Source organism: Falco rusticolus, chromosome 1 (assembly GCF_015220075.1).
Source record: "Falco rusticolus isolate bFalRus1 chromosome 1, bFalRus1.pri, whole genome shotgun sequence".
Lineage (NCBI taxonomy): Eukaryota > Metazoa > Chordata > Aves > Falconiformes > Falconidae > Falco > Falco rusticolus.
Genome location: NC_051187.1, coordinates 125726379 through 125744958, shown reverse-complemented (window position 1 = coordinate 125744958; position 18580 = coordinate 125726379). Strand labels below are relative to the sequence as shown.

General features: G+C 35.7%; 1 long non-coding RNA gene across 1 annotated transcript in view; it reads right to left on the bottom strand.

Moving 5' to 3' along the window:
• Nucleotides 1-998: 998 nt before the first annotated feature.
• LOC119153239 overlaps nucleotides 999-18580 on the bottom strand; it is a 74504-nt gene continuing 56922 nt past the window's right edge. Inside the window, exons 4-5 of the long non-coding RNA XR_005106094.1 lie at nucleotides 15510-15608; nucleotides 999-5081 (exon numbers count right to left, since the gene is read on the bottom strand). This is a non-coding gene — a long non-coding RNA (uncharacterized LOC119153239). The remainder of the gene's footprint in view (nucleotides 5082-15509; nucleotides 15609-18580) is intronic.

Here is an 18580-nt window from a genome sequence, read left to right as displayed (position 1 = left end):
ACTGTATAATAGTAAATAAAGTGTGAGTTTTAGATTAAAATCCTGGGGATCAGGTTAATGCTCAGCTAGAGTGAAAAAAAAATATCTAATTGAACTTCTGGAGAAAATCCATTTTCTTTTCTTACCATTAAAAAGTAAAGAAAGACACTTTCAGAAAATTAAGGTGAACAAGGGTGACAAGTTCATTATTTCTGCAAGGGAAAATAATTCTCTGCCATCTATTAGAATTGCTTTAGTGTAAGTTGGTGACTGTAAAAGCTCAGTAAAGAATGTATATTCAGTTAAATCAAAATCTAGAAAGAAAAATTATTTCAGATAAATATACTTGATGTTTGTTATAAAACTCAAAATAAAATCCTTTAATCTAGTGTCAAGGTAAATATGTTTCTTTGATCCAGATAAAAGGCTAAGTCACAGTCAGACATGTTCCAACAAGTGCCCAACATAGGTATGACTATTTCTCCCTAGTGAGCTGGTATCTGTAGATACCACCACTTACTGATGCTAATAGTAAAATTCTGATGTTTAAGACAAGATTCTTTATTAGGTAATTGGAATCTAGCAAATTATGTTTCATTTTTAGGTATTCTGACCATTTTGCTTAACAGTTTATGAAGAGAATACAGTTGTTATGCCAAAAAGGAAAAGAAAGTTCACAGAAAAAAGGAAAAACAAAATCACTTTTCCAGAAGGGGATGGGGAAGCGGAAGAGGAAAGAAGAAAGTGCATTTATCTTTTTTAGAATTACTTCCACTGCCTTTTTTGACTAGAACTCTATTCTTAGTACTAAAGTGTCAATTTAAGTTATCTACTGTTTCAAAAAGGTTTTTACATCTCTTTCTCACGAATGATATTGAGGAAACTACGTAGTCAAAATGAAGGAATGAATAAATTACTTCTATGGGTTTTAGATAAAGCTTTTAATTGCCACAATTAAAAAAGGACCAAAAAGGTATAATATAATAATTATTAATTTAAGGTTTATAAAATACTGTCCTTTCAATCTAAATAACTATTAACAGTTCTTTGAACCACAATGAAAACGAAACATATAATTTTCTACATATTGGCACTGCAGACAAATTTTAACTTAGGCCAGAAACCGGCATGCAAATGACACTTACTTTCAATGTAAAGTCAATGTAAAGTCAATGGAGGAAACTTTGGTATACAACATGTACCTCTGAGCAAACATAAGTGTAGACTATTGATAAAGAAGTATATAGTGTACTTATAATTTAATAAAATAAACTGAAGAGTTGACAGGTTCCTGCATGCAAAATATCATATACTTGCAAATTTGGCTTTTTATATTGAAATTTTTTTTTAGCTGCTTACATACATTGAGCTAGTCTTTTTAATCTACAGAGCATTTTGTAATCTACTGCTATCACAGCTTTGAAAAGCAATTCACTCTAGTTATAAAGGATGCATTACTTGGGGTTTTTTGAGAGAACATCCATCAATACTTATTCACAGATGTCTCCTGATTGTCAAAAAATAGTCTATTTTTTGTAACACCACAGCAACATACTAGGCTATGGTTTTATGCTCCATGGAGCTAATATAGTTGTTACTTAACTGCCAGCATTTAGCAGGCAGAATGAATGATAATGCCATGTATTTTATGTTTACTTACTGGCATTATCATTTAGCGAAAAAGTAATGGGCTGTGAATATTACAAAAAGACCTAAAAACTGCTATTGGATTTTTTGCTTTTCTAAAAATAATTTCAAAGCATAAATTTGGAGCCAAGTGTATTTCACATTCATCTTTCAAAAAGGAATTGGAACTCCTTTTCACACAAAGTGCTTGTGAACTTTAGAGTTCCAGCAGCAAAAAAGCTTTCTGTCTGGATTCACAGGTACTGATGTGTTTACTTCAAACTGTGCCTCAAGTATTTTTCAAGTAAAAAACAGAGATCTCTTGAGAAAAATGCCCTAAATAAAATAAGAACAAGCAGTGACAATTCCGTTTTTTTTCAGCATACTAATGATGGATATATACACCTTTCTAGTTACCAGAGCTTTTTCCTATATTTTAGCTCACCAACGTACTCCCTCCAAAGGCAGCTTTTTTGGGGGGGTGGGGGGGTGGGGTGGGGAAAGGGAGGAATCTCACAAATTTAAAATGTAGTGATGCATCTGACCTTCTTACATTCAGGGCTGAAACCCTGCCTTCCCTGCAAAAAATAGCAAAACTTACAGTAATTATCCCGACTTGATTTTTTATGCTAGTTTTCCCTAGCACTAGAGAATGTGGAAATATAATTCGTACTCATATAACTGCTCCAGTAAGTCAATTTCATAGCAAATGTATACTTCTGTTAAACTAAATATAGTGGTTTTGCCTTTAAATAACATAAACTCTTAAAATGCTAAGTTTATTTCCCACGTATGGTAGACAAGGAGAACTAGAGCTTCCATAACAATAAAGTATGTTTTAAGTGGATTGTACTACTATACGGGGAATAATTGTAAAAGATACTGTACTTCAATCAACCCCAGAAAAGGACTTCTATGGTCTTTGAAGCAAATTATTTCTATTTCACAGACGGCTGCTAATCATAACATAACAGCATCAAGGGTATTGTAGCAATCTAATCTCAGATGTAAAGTGATGTTTGTGACACTAATTGATTCATTATAAAAACATCAGTGATTCTTTGGCTTTTCAATATAAATAAGTAATAGTAAACCCTGTAATTTGTACTACAAAGCTCTGGGCGAATGCTGCATGTATACTGTGTCATTTGAAAATGTAATTCATGGGGAAAAGGCTTGTTATAATCTAACAAATACCTCACATACGTATTTGGCAGATTCAGTGGGCAGTAGACAACTATTCCTCTCAACTGCTCCACAGAGATGCTCCACAACTCTTCATAGCACTGCATTTTGCTGTATACACACACCTTGACAGCTTTACTGATACTGGTACTTAAGAATTCAGTTTGACTTTATTTTCAGAGGGAGCATACAGTTTCTAAGAAAGTATGTCAGTAAAATCTTCATTACAAACTTTTTTGCTGTTTCTTGCACTAAATAGAGTGAAAAAAAATTTTTATAATGCTTTGTGGGAAGGCAGCCCTTTCCTAAGTAGTTATGATAAAAGTAGTAAGACTTCTAGGAATAACTGTTGCAATCTTTGCTTTTGTTTCTGTTTGTAAAAAATTAAAATGTAGTGCTTTATTCAACAGTCTCAACATGAAGCAGCCCAAAATTTTGGCACTTAATGCTAATATAATAATATCTATCTTCAGTTTAAAGACAGTGATGCAGTTTCTACTTAGCTTCACTTTGTATCAGATCAAAGGTGAAAGTTTGAAGCTTAGTACTCATAAAATCGCTTCTTGAAAATTTATTACAGAAATGTACAATTAATATTGCAATTGGTATTTGTAGATCAAAGAGCAGTTATTTCACCAAGAAGCAAGTGGTAAGCATGAATTAGTACCATGCAGACTGGCACGTCCATCAAGCAAAGGCACGAAGTTGTCATTTGAAAAAATCTCAGGACCCTGCAGGAACTACCTACCTGCCCGGACTGCCCCTGTCTGACCTTCCCTAGGACACCCCCCACGCTGCCTGCAGCCCACACAAATACGATTTTGGGGAGAATAAATGGTTACAAGTGTTTAGGAAACCTCATAAAATACAGTCCTGTAACTAAATCTATTGTTGTGACTACAGGTGGTAATTTTACCAGAAAGTTGCAAACATAGTGCTGAAAGGACCTAACCAAGTTTAGTTCAGATCCTCAGCTGCTGTCATGCAAGAGCCCTAACTGGCTGTAGATCATGAAAATGTACAAGAACTTTCAAACCGTAAACATATAATTATATTTAAAAACATTTTTTGTACTGACAAAAACAGTAGGTTGCTATAGGTACATATGTTAGCTGAAGCATATATATCCTTTTTTAATATCCAAAACCAAGAGGTGGTTTTGGTGACTTTTCTTCTCAAATTCTGAAAGCATCCATTGTTATATTTTGCTTTCCCACAAATAACCTATAAATAAATAAACATAATTTATTTTAATTCTTTGTAGATTGTACAGCCTAAGAACCTGCCTTATCGTAGGGCTTTTAGAACAATCCAAACTGAACTCATCACTCAGTTGTCCAGAAGCAAAACCAGATTTCTACCAGATTAAAAAATGCAATCTTACCAACCATACAATATAGTTGTATAAAATATTAGTAGAAAAGAGGAAAATAACCATAGTTTTGGAATTCCAAAACATCCTTAAGGAACTTAACCACCTGCAAGCTCCAAAAATGAGTAAAAGGGAAAGCACTCTGTCTTTTTCTCTATATTTAACAGTATTTCCTATTATATTTTCCCTTACACTGATAGCTTTCTTCTTCTAACTAAGCTTATTGTAAAAAGGTTGAATTTAAGATAAAATAAGAAAGTAGATACTGTAGAATATTCTGATATTTCTGGATTGTAACCTTCTACATTTTGTTATTTAAAATTTTTATATAAACTCTTTAAGCTACAATTACTGCAACATTCATCCTGGGAAAAGCAAAAAGGGCATTTCAACAATTTATTTGACTGAAAGACATTTTTATGTTTACTTTGATTTCTAGTAAAATATTGATGGATTTTTTTGAAAACCTATCTGATTTCTGGACAATTCTTTTTGCTTCAGTTTTCAGTACGGCCAAAAAAATCCCCAAATTGATTGCTTGTTATAGAAAAACTATTGAACCCCTGTCTTTGAAAATGGAGTTTGCTTATTTTCCTTTTCTATGAGTTTTCTGAGATCGTTATTTGACAAAGGCAAATGTCTTTTCCCAAACAGATCATTTTATATATGTACAAAAAATTAAAGAGAACTTTCACATACCATATGTAGACTGAATATAAATTACACAGACTGAGAATGCCCTGCTTCTACTTTCCAAAAATCTCATTTTTCAGTAGACATAGTATCTTCATTAATTCCAGCTTCTGGAGAAAAAGAAAGTCTCTAGAACAGCCAAACTCCGTGCCAGATTTGTGTAAAAGTTAATTCCAGACAGCTGATACTGGGTGTGTGTATATGTGTATGTAGGGATACAAAAAACCTGTGGAAAGAAAATGACAAGAAGAATCCAATCCAATAGTATTGTATTGCAAATTGAATAAACTGAAACTTCCACATTATTGCAAGAAAAGTGCATTGCAGAAGCATGAAAACAATGCAAGAAGCAGCTGTATTATTGAAGTCACACAAAAATTAAGCAGTAGATTGTGAAAGTGTAGTGGCAGCACATGGTTATTTAGAATTGTCAGTGCTAGGGGTATCAAAATTAATTCAGGAATTAAGTCTGTTCCTGACATCAAATTACAAATCTGAAAAGCCTCAGTCTCTTTAGTGTAAACCCTAGGTTTCTTCTCCTGGCACTCCTGGTAAAGAGATGCTATGAAAAAACATTTTAAATAGATGCCAGTGGTCATTGTGGCTACAAAGAAGTGTAGCAGAACTATCAGTGTGGACTTTGTGAGTTATTTGTCAAAAGCAGGGTAATTTCTTAGGATATTTTGAAACTATAATTATTAACTTTTGAAATATTTATGTCCAGTGAATCTCTGGGAAATACCCATTGAAAGCATTCATATGAAATAGTGGCCAACAGATCGGTAAATAAAGATTTCCTGTCACGCTATTTCAGGACATCTAAAGTCGCATGCATCTAACCAAGCAATATTTCATAAACTGCCTGTGTGGGCATGTCTGCAGAGTACAAAAGTTGTACATGTTTCCCACATGTATTTGCAGGGCTAATATGCTTTGAGCTGGACTTTTTCCAGAGTCTACTTTTTATTTTGCCAAAAGTAACTGAGGCACTGTCCTACTCAGCCTCATTTCTCTCACCCTGGTTTGAGCAACAGGTGGCAGGGAAAGTGAATCAAATCCTGCTGTATAATTCCACAAGTTGGAAGTCCGTAATAGTAGATAATAAATGTTGTCTTTTCTAAGTTAAATATTTTTTTTAACTAATCCATTACTTGATTTTGGAGTATTTGATTCAGCCTGTAAGTAGGCTTACCATAGGCTAGAGATGAACATTTATCCTTGCAGTCAGCAAATCACCGTTCAAAACACATAAATTACTTCTGCTGCGAATTCACTGAAATTCAGTCCCCTTAGAGGCAAATGAAAGCAGTCTGAATTTTTTTGTATGCCTGGTACACAGGTATATAAAAACAGGTATTATGGCATTGGACTACACCTGGACCCAAACTGTCTCCGTCTGCTTTGTGCATAGATTACATTGCTTATATTACTTGAAGTCAGCTACAGCAATACAGTAAATTGATAAGATTCACATTAATATGCAAATTAGCCCACATCCATAACATGCTATCTTTCCATATGATTTGGTGTTGAAATAGAATCACTTAATTCAGAAGCCAGCTTAATTCCATATATAATTCCATCTATGTTTCCTAGGACCATGATGAATTAGACCATTTTACTGCGCTATTTTCAGATGTGAACATGGGGTTAGATGATGGCCACAAGCTAATGGATATTACTACCTTCTGCTGCCAAGTGCTCCATGACTTTTGAATAACAATAAAAGGATTCAATTCCTGCCTAGAAATGCAAATGACTAAATATAATCATTAGTCCTTTTAAAATGGGCTGAAAATAACCTAAAATACCCCAACCCTGTTGGATTTTGAATCCATTTTTTTTAAGTCTAGTATGGCACCCTAAGCGTCGTTACTTCCTAAGTAAAAGCTGAAGCAGGAGCCACTTTAAAAATACAAGATGCAGTTTAAATATTTTGGATGAAGCCAGACATGAAATGTTTCTTCTGCTTCACAAAATTAAGGATGGATGACAATTCTAAATAAATCTTTCCACCAATTAAATGAAAAAAACTAAGGGTTATTCTTTGTATCATCATAAATACCACTGCACAGATCCAATAAATGACAACCATAGGTCACAGAGCAGGGATGGGTATTAAGCTTTTTTACCAATTTTGGGTCACGTCCTTCCTACCTGAACCTACTTGAAGCATCTTTCCTTATTGAAAACCTGACTAAAAATTTTCTTTTTTTTCCCTGCAGATTCAGAGATATTGTGCTACTAGATTTTGGCAGAAAGCAAATACAGTGTATTCCAACATTGCCTTTATTTTGTGAGGTAGCTCTACTGCAATACATAGAACTAAGCTGACGATGGAATATTTTCTTTGGGCTTTTGGAAGCTCTTTGTACTGCAAAACTGTGCTCACATGAAGGGCTTCCACTTCATAGCAGTTGTGCCATTAGTCCAGTAAGAAGGTTGGCTGGCAGCGTTAAAACTATATTGTATAGCCAAAGTAGCCTATAGGGTATGATATATGTCTCCCATTCGCACAGTTCAGAAAACAGCGTCTACTCATCAGTAGCCAGGTCTGACTCAATGACGAATTCTAATTAGAAGTCAAGGAGATGGTAAGTATTCCTGATACTCATGAAGGTCCCTCTTCAGAGAGAACTACTGTTGTTGCAGAGTCTTACATGACGGAAGGCTACAACTAACACATCTTCCTAAACCGCAGTATTTGCTTACACGCTAAAAAGAACTTGGAAGAGTTTGTGTAACGTTGCCCTCTGGTGAATTTTTTGGTAATAGTTCTATTTCAAAACACATTTTTACCTCTGTTGCTGTTGTATTGTAATTTAAACCGACCCATATTTTTAACCTATTACTATTGGACATGGCATCAAACCTAGTACCTCGTTAACAGACCAAAATAAAATAAAAGAATAAATAGTTCTGTTGAAGAAAACATAATTAAATAGAATACTCTGTGTAAAATATAAGCTGAATTTTGGCAAGACATGAAAGACTGCAGCTATAATTCTGCATACAACAGTTAAGGTCATTTTAATGGCTTGGAGGGGGATTATGCATTGCAGTAGGAATTACCCTGAATTCCATTCACTGCCTAGAAAAGATTACTGCTAGGCTTTTGGTGACATTGACTCCATCAGAAACATTAGGTAAGGGACAGACATTTCGGAAGTGTTTGAAATCCAATACCTCTTATTTGGTTATCTGTGTTTTTCAAAGAATTTCCTGGAGTAGAAAGAATCAGTCTCTTCAGGTACTTAAATATGATCTCTTTTCTGTAACTAATCTTGACCCAGATGTAACGGCTAAATATTCTGAACTATCCCTTCCCCTATACTTTTTTCACAACAGGAAACGATGTGTTTTTACATATAAATGTGTGTGTATATACACACACCCACACCCCTAAAGCCATTACAGCAAGTTTGTTTGAAAATAGAACCAGTTTTTCAGTGAATTATATTAACTTTTTCCTCCTTTTAAAAATGTTGCTATTTTGCTTTTTACTGAAAAATGGAAGATATTGTGAAAAGTCATTTGGCACCCAGGTGGCAGTACTGCCATAGAGGAGGCAGAGCCTACGTTACGAGGACCTTGCTTCAGAGGCAGCTTCCAAGTGGGCACCGTGCCAGCCTAACAGATGGGCACCAGCAATGGCAGCAACGTGCTCCTGCACGTGCCCGTGCATCTACTGCATTTGCCTAGGGAAAGGCTTTCATCCAAGATTATCCAAACAGCTGTTCATTCTGAGTTTCTATCCATATTGTTAAGAAGAGATGTCAACACTAATCCATTTTTAAGCTAGATTAATTATTTTTAAAAAGTAAAGCAGTTTTTTGGCTGGTAGAGAGTGAGCAGAGAAAAGTCAGTATCTTTACACAAGCACATCAGCTGCGTAATGCTCTCAACTCCAGCCTTCAAGTGAAGGCAAATCTGAAAAGCCATGGTCACCCAGGATAAAACAAGGGACTAAGTCTATGTCATCATGAACAAACACAAATACAGATGAGATGAAGTTCAGTGTGATACTCCAGCTGGGATGCCAGTACTTTTTTTTTTTTTTTTTTTTTTTTTCCTGTGACCATGTGGTGGCTGCTTCTACTTGGACAACCACTATTCCACGTAACAGTGCTTAGAGGGATCACGTTTCCTTTCTAGTCTCACTTTCTGGTGGTTCATTTGTTATATGCATTTCCTAAATACGCCACAATGTGACAGGGGAGGGGTGAAAAGAAGAGGCAATAATCAGGTGGGAGCAAACTGTTAGGTGCCTCACCGTGCCTCCAAGCCCAATTCCAGCTCCACTGCAGCGATAGGGAGAAAATTAACAAATTAACACAAAGTTTTCTGGTACTCTAGAACCTGCCTGCTGTGTCCTTTCTCTTTGGCGCTACATCAGGACCTGCTCTCCCACAGGGGAAGACTAAAAGGCCACAGCTTTTCCCATTGACTGTTTATGGAAGTGAAAACCCAAATGACCAAAATAACACAGAGGAGTTGCTGGTCTGTGAGCTTTCCAAGTCTTGGGGCTTTCAGACTCTCAGTTCATACAGTTAGACAGCTGACAAATTACAACCCTGAAGTTACTGATATTGTATCACCGCTTCATTGGCAACAAAAGCTATCAAGCCTGCTGGTTCAGCAGCTCTAAAAGGCTTGGCTGAATGCATGGATATATATAGTATCCAGCAATTCCTACATTCTTTCCTAAGTCTTTGGGATGACAACAAAATGTAGGCTCCTGTGACTGATTCAGCACACTTAGCCTGCACGGTTGATATGGAAATGATTACTGAAAATCACAGCCATCTCCCTTGGATTGCAGGGCAGATAGATAGATAGATAGATAGATAGATAGATAGATAGGAAGGTAGGTAGGTAGGTAGGTAGGTAGGTAGGTAGGTAGATAGATAGATAGATAGGTAGGTAGGTAGGTAGGTAGGTAGATAGATAGATAGGTAGGTAGGTAGGTAGGTAGGTAGGTAGGTAGGTAGGTAGATAGGTAGGTAGGTAGGTAGGTAGGTAGGTAGGTAGGTAGATAGATAGATAGATAGACAGACAGACAGACAGACAGACAGACAGACAGACAGACAGACAGACAGACAGACAGACAGACAGACAGACAGACAGATAGATAGATAGATAGATAGATAGATAGATAGATAGATAGATAGATTAGGTAGGTAGGTAGGTAGGTAGGTGGATAGGTGGATAGATAGATAGATAAAACCCTGCCCAGTTATGTAGGTAGGTAGGTAGGTAGGTAGGTGGATAGGTGGATAGATAGATAGATAAAACCCTGCCCAGTTATGTGGACCTCATTTGTGATTATGTATATTGATTCCTTCTAAAACAAATTTATTAGATGCTAGAAAAGGTGACAATATCACTGAAGTAAGGACTAGAAATCCAACGTGGATGTTTCTCTGAATCTCAATAATAATTTTCCTCCTAATTTGTATATATTTCCTTCCCAACCATTTCTATTCCCTTTGTTGAACCTGTGTTCTTTTATCATTTGCATACTAAACCTGGTATGTACCAAAAAGGCCCTATACAGTTATTTTTCAAAGATGGATGGAAGAAAGAGTAGTGAGTTTTACACAGAAGACATCCTTCTAGGACAGGCTCCATTTTAATTCTTTTCTTCCAATATTAATCTTTAGGGGGGTAGTATACAAGCTACACCAAGAAGCAAAATGAATACAATCAGAAAAGTGATAGAATTTTCATTTACCAACTATTTGGGGAAATGAATGTTTTATTCTTATCTTTTATAGCAGCTGAATTTCCTTTGCATGGTGCTGACAGTATGCTAGCCACCGGTTGGAAGACACTGGTTCCATTCTGACTCAGGGCAATGGAAATGTTATTTAACAGCCCACCAGCAGCTCTTACCATGTGTATTTAAACAAACAAACAAATCCTCTTCCAGAACTGAGTTACCAAAGAAGCTCACGCCACTAGGCAGGAACTTTCCAGGTGAAGGAAAGATGGAAGTACTTCCAAGATCCCTTTATATCAATGTCAAATTGTTTGTTTTGTCAGACACTTGAATCTTGATATCTAATCACATCATAATCTTTAATTAAACAGTGAACTCTGGGAAACTAATGGACTTCTGGAACATATCCATCAATAAGTATATAAAAAATAGATTCCTTTTCCACTGAATTAATTCACATGGCCTTCACTGAATTTCCATAAGTTCACATTCCAGTTTTGATACAAAAAAAAAAAAAAAGGAATCTTACATGACATTATTGCTTTAAAAAAATCTTTAATGTGTTTAGAAATGACCCAAGCATTTACCTGGAACACATTTCAGAAAATGACTGTACTCCTTTCTGCATGATGTCAAAACTGTCTTTGCCACCTATCTTCTTAATATCCCTTGAAAACTCATTAAAGCATTTTCAAGTAAACCTTCTACATCAAAACCCAGCGTATCCATGCAGTGTTTTGTTCTATTGTGAAAACCACAGCAATTATAAATTAGTCTGGTAGATCTTTGGCTCCTATCTCCCTAATTTTCTAAGGCAACATTTTCTATTGTAACTCACTATTATTTGTTTCCTTGACAATCTTTCTCATCTAGCTTTCAAGGCAAAAATGACTATGGACTTGGCAGGCCTAAAACATTTCTCATCAAAAAAGTCTGTAGAACATTTTGTTACTTCTCCTCATATCACTGTCGACACAGCAAGTGGGGGAAAAAAGCTGGCAGGAAAAACTTGCAACCTTTCTCCTGCAGCTTGAGGGAAGGGAATGTAGATGTATCTGTGTATACATCTGCAAATATTCCTGTATACGTACATACTACAAAATATTATGTGATGGTATTTGGGCATCATGGTGTGGGACATTGCTCCCCAAATCTCTGCTCCTTCTTTCCCCCTAGCATGGCAGTGAGATTTTTCACTCTGCTGAAATTGCTTCCTGCATTTAAACAGTGTTATTTCTACTAAAGCAGAGTAATGTTTCGTCCTCTAAATTACACTCAGCTTGACTAAAACCCAACTGAATAAAGTAATTCTGACTATCAAGAAGCCCCTTCACTTGGTGCTGTGAAGACAAACTCACTGCATTGCTAGGCACTCAGAACAGGGAAATGGGGAGCAGAAATGCACAAGGTAACTTGTATAAATTACAGAATCCAGCACATTTTTTACTTCACTCTTCTACTTTTCCTAAAAAGGTATGAGGGAAACATACAATACAAAGCATTTTCTCAGTTGGGTGATTTCAGTAATATGTATTTCACAACAAACACTTGTAATGGGACCTTTGTTTAAAAGTTAGCCATGTGTTAAATTAGGGGTGATGGCAAAAAAAAAAGGAATTTTTAGGCTTTATCTAGATAACTGTGTGATTTTAGAAGATACTACTGTCAATGTCAAATTTCAAATTGCTGTTCATTAAGATGAACTAAAAAAAAACCCCAACATTAAGTTTATTTCTAGTATTCCTTTGGCTTTCATAGTAAGAAATAATCTGAAGAATTGATCTGAACTGCTCTCTGAGGTCTACTCATAGTCACTGATACTAAGTGCTGTAAACATTCAATTTACAGCATTTCTTTTCCTTGGGTTCCCTTTCCAGTCATGTGTACTACTAAATGTTGTATTCTGGATAACAGAGGAAACAGCTATAATACCACATCCACACATTACCATCATGAATTAGAAACTCAAAGCTTACCAAATTGACGTTTTAAGCACCATACTCAGATGCTAACTAAAGTGCATTTCACCCATTGGTTTCAAAAATGTTTTACTCAGGGGCTACTGAAGAGATATGTTCATTACTGACTGCAAAGGATTACAGTACGGTGCATCCAAAATGTAAGTAAAAATTCTTTTACAGTGTTTTAGCTTGATGATCAGTCAACTGGAATTTGGAAAACTGAAACTCAAGGTTTTGTTTCTTAATCAGTTTAGAAGAGCTCATCTGAATTTGTGTACCTGTCATTCTAGGGGGATATCTATTTCTTTTTGGCCAGAAATCCCATGTTCTGATCTTTTCAATAACGCACAAACTACTGTTGAAACTCACTTAAAAATTGTTGGTTTTTTAGAAGCTTTCCATTTTCCAAATTAAGGATCTTCCATACAGTTCTAGTTTCTAGTTCTTTTTTATTTCCCTATTTTTTTTAATGTTTTGTTAGTTACTTACAGAGAAATGCTACCAGGGTTGTTTGTTTTTTTTTATAGTGTTCAAAAAACATTTATTTATGGAGGTCAGGCTGTCAAGTACTTTTTGTTTGTTTATGCTATGCAAAAAATAGAATTAAGTTATCTATTAAAAGATCTACCTACAATTTGTAAAGCAATGTAAGCTCCACAAAATATTATCCATGGACATTTATAAAACACATTACTTTCCCTGTGAAATAATGCAAAATTCTTCTTAAAAATCAACAGCAAATTTTAAGTGAACAAGACAATGTTCTATTGTGGCGCAGCAGGCATGCATTCATCTTAAACCCCTTGTTCAAACAAAAAAAAATTCCTATCAGTATTAGGGAGGGATTTGATTTTGAATTAGAGTTCTTACTTGAGACCAATCTCTGTTACACTGAACTTGTAAAAAAATAATTCTAAATGTTTCTGAAATAATGACCAAATGAACTCTTCACTATGTATAGGAAAAATCAAATTATTTCTTACTGTTTATCAGCGTAGGCAATTCTTTTCACTAGTATTCATGCCTGGATATGCCCTTTATACCAGGTCTCCAGCTAAACCCAAATGTCTATGTAAGGTTTACATGCCTCGTCTTTTACAACAATGTTCAAATCTAGCTATTCTTGTCCATGTAGGTGACCAAGGCCTTCCTCCAGACCTTACTTTGATAACTAAAACCTTCTCCCAAAGCTACGACAGTATGTTGCATCGAGAAATTTATCCTAGAACAGTGTTTCCTAACAACATCACTATGTGCTCAATGAACTAAAAATGCAGAAAAACGACAAATGCTGGGCCTTCCTTATGTTCCTTGACTTTTTTAAAATATTCTGCATTCCTTATTCCTTGGTTTTTATTTAATTTTCAGGTTGTTTTTTTCCCCTGGCACATTTAGCATTGATGTATATATGTGTGCATGTGTATGTTTGCCTATATATATATATATATATATAAAAGGTATAATATATATAAGGTACAGTATTATCTTACTTAACAAAACTAAAAAAGAAATTTAGGATTAAGTTACATAAATCATGAGTGGAACATCTGACAGAAGCATTACCCCCCAAGTTTATGTTATTTATGTAAAGAAGACTTCTGGACTAACAAAAGTTAACTCATGAGTCCATAGTATTCAGTGTTTGTGTTTCTTAACATCATCCTGATGACACTTAATAACTGCGCTGATGAGAACTGGAGTGAAGTATGTACCTGAAAGGAACAAATCGCTACGAATGGCGAGTGGATCTTCAAGGTTTGGATACTGGTTCATTACAGTTTTCAAAGATCTTGGATTTAACATAGCATAACTATGTAGCAGTACAGGTAGGCAGGAAATTGGCAGATAAATTTGGGCTCCTCACTGAAATTCACATTTCCTTACCATTTATGTTTTGTGTAGCATTTGGCTTTGTTTTCATCTAAATTCAAATACAACCAACTAAATACTTTACTGAATGTATCCTCGGCCAAAACAATGCAACCTATATTGAGAAGGAAAATTTCAGACATTTTACTCCTTTTAAAATTATACAAGAGCTCCCTATAACAGTCCTCTTCTGCCTTATACTATAGTGAAAAGTATTTTCTGCTACAAGTTATTTAATGTGATTCCTGGCAGGACATACACGTATCTCAAGATATACGGTGAATGCTGGCATACAAATTGCTCTTCAGCTGTTATGAATTTCTCTTTCTTGTAGTATTGATTTTCCAGTGAAAAAAATGTCAAATAACTTTTAGACATGCTGGGTATTACACAGGTAGCATATTCCCTTTATTTTTATTGTCACTGCCCCAGGTTCATTTAACAAATTGCTCAAATAAATTCATTCACTTAATGTTTCATATATGAGACCCAGATGTTTTTTATCCTCAAAAGCTGACTCTGAGGTCTATGAGTTAATGATAATGATGGTTAATACTTTTTATCTTTATGAGTATTGTAATCATATCCTCTACTTGTTTTGGATAGTTTGCTTTTCACAAGAGAAAAGAGACCTCTGGAACACAAAAGCGCTTCTCAACTTCTGGAGGAAGAGCTGTGTATACTTTCTTCCCTCTGCACTCCCCTGAGACATACATGTATTCTGGCTTCCCCCAGAAGTTAGAGCATGTGGATTCTAAAGATGTAGGGTGATCCAGTCAGGTACCTGATACAGAAATCAGGGGGAAAAGGACTCCTGCACGCAGGGCAAAGTGTTCCTGCCTGGCACATGAGGCACAGTCAGAAAGGCTGCACCCCAGAACACAGAATGCCTGGATGCATGTGTTTAGATTGTCAGTGACCTGCCCAGTGTGTCCAAACTTTTGAATGATCTGAAGCAAACCCATGTGCTTTATAGGTTTTTCAGGGTTGCAATTCTTTTCAGTCAGATTATTTCTTAGTTTCCATTTACTGACAATTATCCTTTCTTCATGCATCTATTTAAATCAGAAGAGAAAAATGAAAATTTACCCATTTCCAATACCTTTTCTGCTGAGTTCCATACAGTCTCTGAAAATAAACAGCACTTTCTTGTTAATCTCCATTACTCCATTACATAGTCACATAAATCCACTGAAGGCAGCTAGTAGAAAAAGGAACAGATGTAGTTTTAGTCTTTTAGATTATGATACAAATACATTTTTAAATCAAAGGATTAATTGCAAGCATTCATTTATCAAACATTATTTGCAAGCGATCACTGTAAAGACATGGATAGGGTATTTGGATCATTTGGATTTTAATGAGAAATGCCTTTCTGCAGTACCTGGGTGCTTTATATGGCTTTGCCTTACTGAAAAAAGCACTCAAAGTTGTAAAAGTAATGTTTGCAAAAAAGAAAACAGGAAATTCCCTTCTCATATAATTTTTCTTCTTTTTTTTAGAAAGGTAGGCTCTTCCTATCTCATATGGTCTTTGCATAGCTTCTAAGACAATGCACACAACCATCTGAAATAAAGGTTATGAGTTATATCTAAACTACTACTGTACTACTGTGGCGTGTGATGGCACAAACCCCAGGCGAGATCCCCCGTTACATACATAAATACCGGTTATATACAATTGCTTAGCCACCCACGTTCTGCCCTGGAATATGCCTACACACAGCAAAGGCCCTTTACAGCAGTTCACACTCCACCAAGCCCTTTATGCTCATCTGAGGAAGCCTCTTCTTCCCAGATAGTTGAGATGTGGTGGTCTTTGGGCATGCCCCTGGTTGGGAGGCTCTGGGACACCCCCCACTGCAGACAGCTGTGGCACTATCACTGCAACCCGGCACCCAGACAATGAACAAAGCCTTTTCTCAGAAAGGGCCCTTACATACTACTCCTTAGAATCCCAGTTTAAAGGAGGGTTTCACCTCACTTGTATTGTCATTTGCTCTTCAACTGGATGGATTATTTTGTTTGTCCTCAATTTTCACACTGTAGAGTTCAGACCTTAAAAGCTTTGATCTGTCTCTCCTGCTTGTGAGTACTGATGACGTAGCATATATTGGGCTCTTCTATTTTCAAGAAAATATTTCCAATGCTGAATTTGACATCCACAGTCTATAGCTTATTGCACATTATGCTCAACAAGATGGCCAGTGATTTTCTAATGACAACAACAACTTCATACCTAGTTGAGCTGCCTTGTGTTTTATTAGGCCCAGCCAATTTCTGCTGGGCTGTATTATTTCTGCTAAGAAATTCCAAAAAGGTCTCCAAGGCTTTTTAGCTCCATCGATTCATAAAACCAATGTGAAAAATTAGTTCTGAGGACCTACCACTGCCTTTCCATAAGATCAGTCCTTCCCTTCCATTTCTTGTTATATGCATGCAATTATATTTATATTGCATTATGAAAAATCACTGCTAGAAATCGGAGGGCAACTGAAATCTGTACATTTGGTACGCTTTTCAGGAAATGTATGAGAGCTAATGTAATTCTGGATTTCCTCAGAATAACTGTCTTTTTGGCAATCTTGCCTGAGAAAAACATGGCAGCATGACATTTGCCCAGGATGTCCAACAGTCCCGGTGGTATAGCATTTGCTGCAGATCAAGAAATGCCTGAGAAGTTTTCTAACAGCAGGCAAGCTGACAGGCCTTTTGCATCTTGGATTTCTTCAACCTGACATATACTGTGGCAACAGCTTGTATACATGCAGTAAGTCCTGTGGACCTGGTATGAAGCACTGAAAATGCCCATATCACTTGGACAGGACATGTACCAGACATCGAAACCATTTGTAGGATGCTGTCATTCTGCCAAATAAAAAAAATGCTGTTTGCTGGGTCAACAGTTTGCACAGAACTTCTGATTCACTCAGATAACTCAGATTCACTGCACAGGATTTGTCTCCCTGAAGCACAGGCATGTTCAGCGCAAACAACATCTGTGCTAGTCAAGAACAATGTGGTTTGTGTTCCATGGAGAGAAACATGGGGTGTGATTCACCTAACCAAACACAGTTGCCAACTTAATGTAAAATGGACTCTAGATTCTGTTGACTATGTTGACTACCCGTCATTGACTATGAAAACAGCTTCACGTGACAGGCTAAGTAGTAGACATAAAAATGTTAGGGGAGATAACTTCATCTTCTTTATTTGTGTGACACACAACATGGTCTAATGCAATAAAGATAAAACAGTTAAATAAAACTTGCAAATTAGAATTATCTGTTGTTTAGTATATAACATCCATGTTATAAATGTGAAGTATACCGGCGTTTATTTCGCCAAGAATAAGTAAACTTCAATATCTAAAACAATTTTGGATTTTTTTTTTAATTTGTACTTACGTATCTAGAGATAATTGCATGCTATTTCAAATAATGTAGCTCATTTACGTGATTTCATGTGAAGAAAAATTTTCACACACTCAGCTTAAAAGATTCCACGGACTATAAATACTCCTTTAAACATGTAGCTTTTTCCAGTTCAATCTCCACACTTTCATTAATTTATGATATTTTTACTCTGAAAGCACTCTAAATGGTTTCTTTGTGGGAAAATGTACATAGAATTCACAATTGTACAGAGAATTCAGAGAATTCTCAACAGAAATGTTGAGATCTACATGCATGTAAGTATTCTGTTTAGTTAATTTTACATTTTCCAGACTTATCTATTTCTAATGTATACAAATAAAGTTTTTATAACTCAAAAGGCAGTATTTTTAATCCTAGTATATCGACCAAATTGAGCAAATAAAATAATAAAAAAATTAAACATGAGCAAAGTTACAGTGATTTAGAAGTCTGTTTAGAATACTATTTAATTTCTCCTTTCATTGTGCTTGCTTGAATTGATAATTTTTGCAATGGAATATTTGTAATTATCAGGCTATTTTAAATATATTTGTTTATATATATAAACCCATATAGTTTTACACACATAAGCTTTAAATATACAGCTTTTGTCTATAAGAGGAGTTTAACAGAAAAATATTGACTGGTTATGGAAGTGGAGTGTAAGAGATATGTATAAAATGTTCATTTTTTTCTTAATCACCCTCCATTGTTAGTCTGATTATCTAAGATAAATGTTAATAAATTTTTGTAGTATT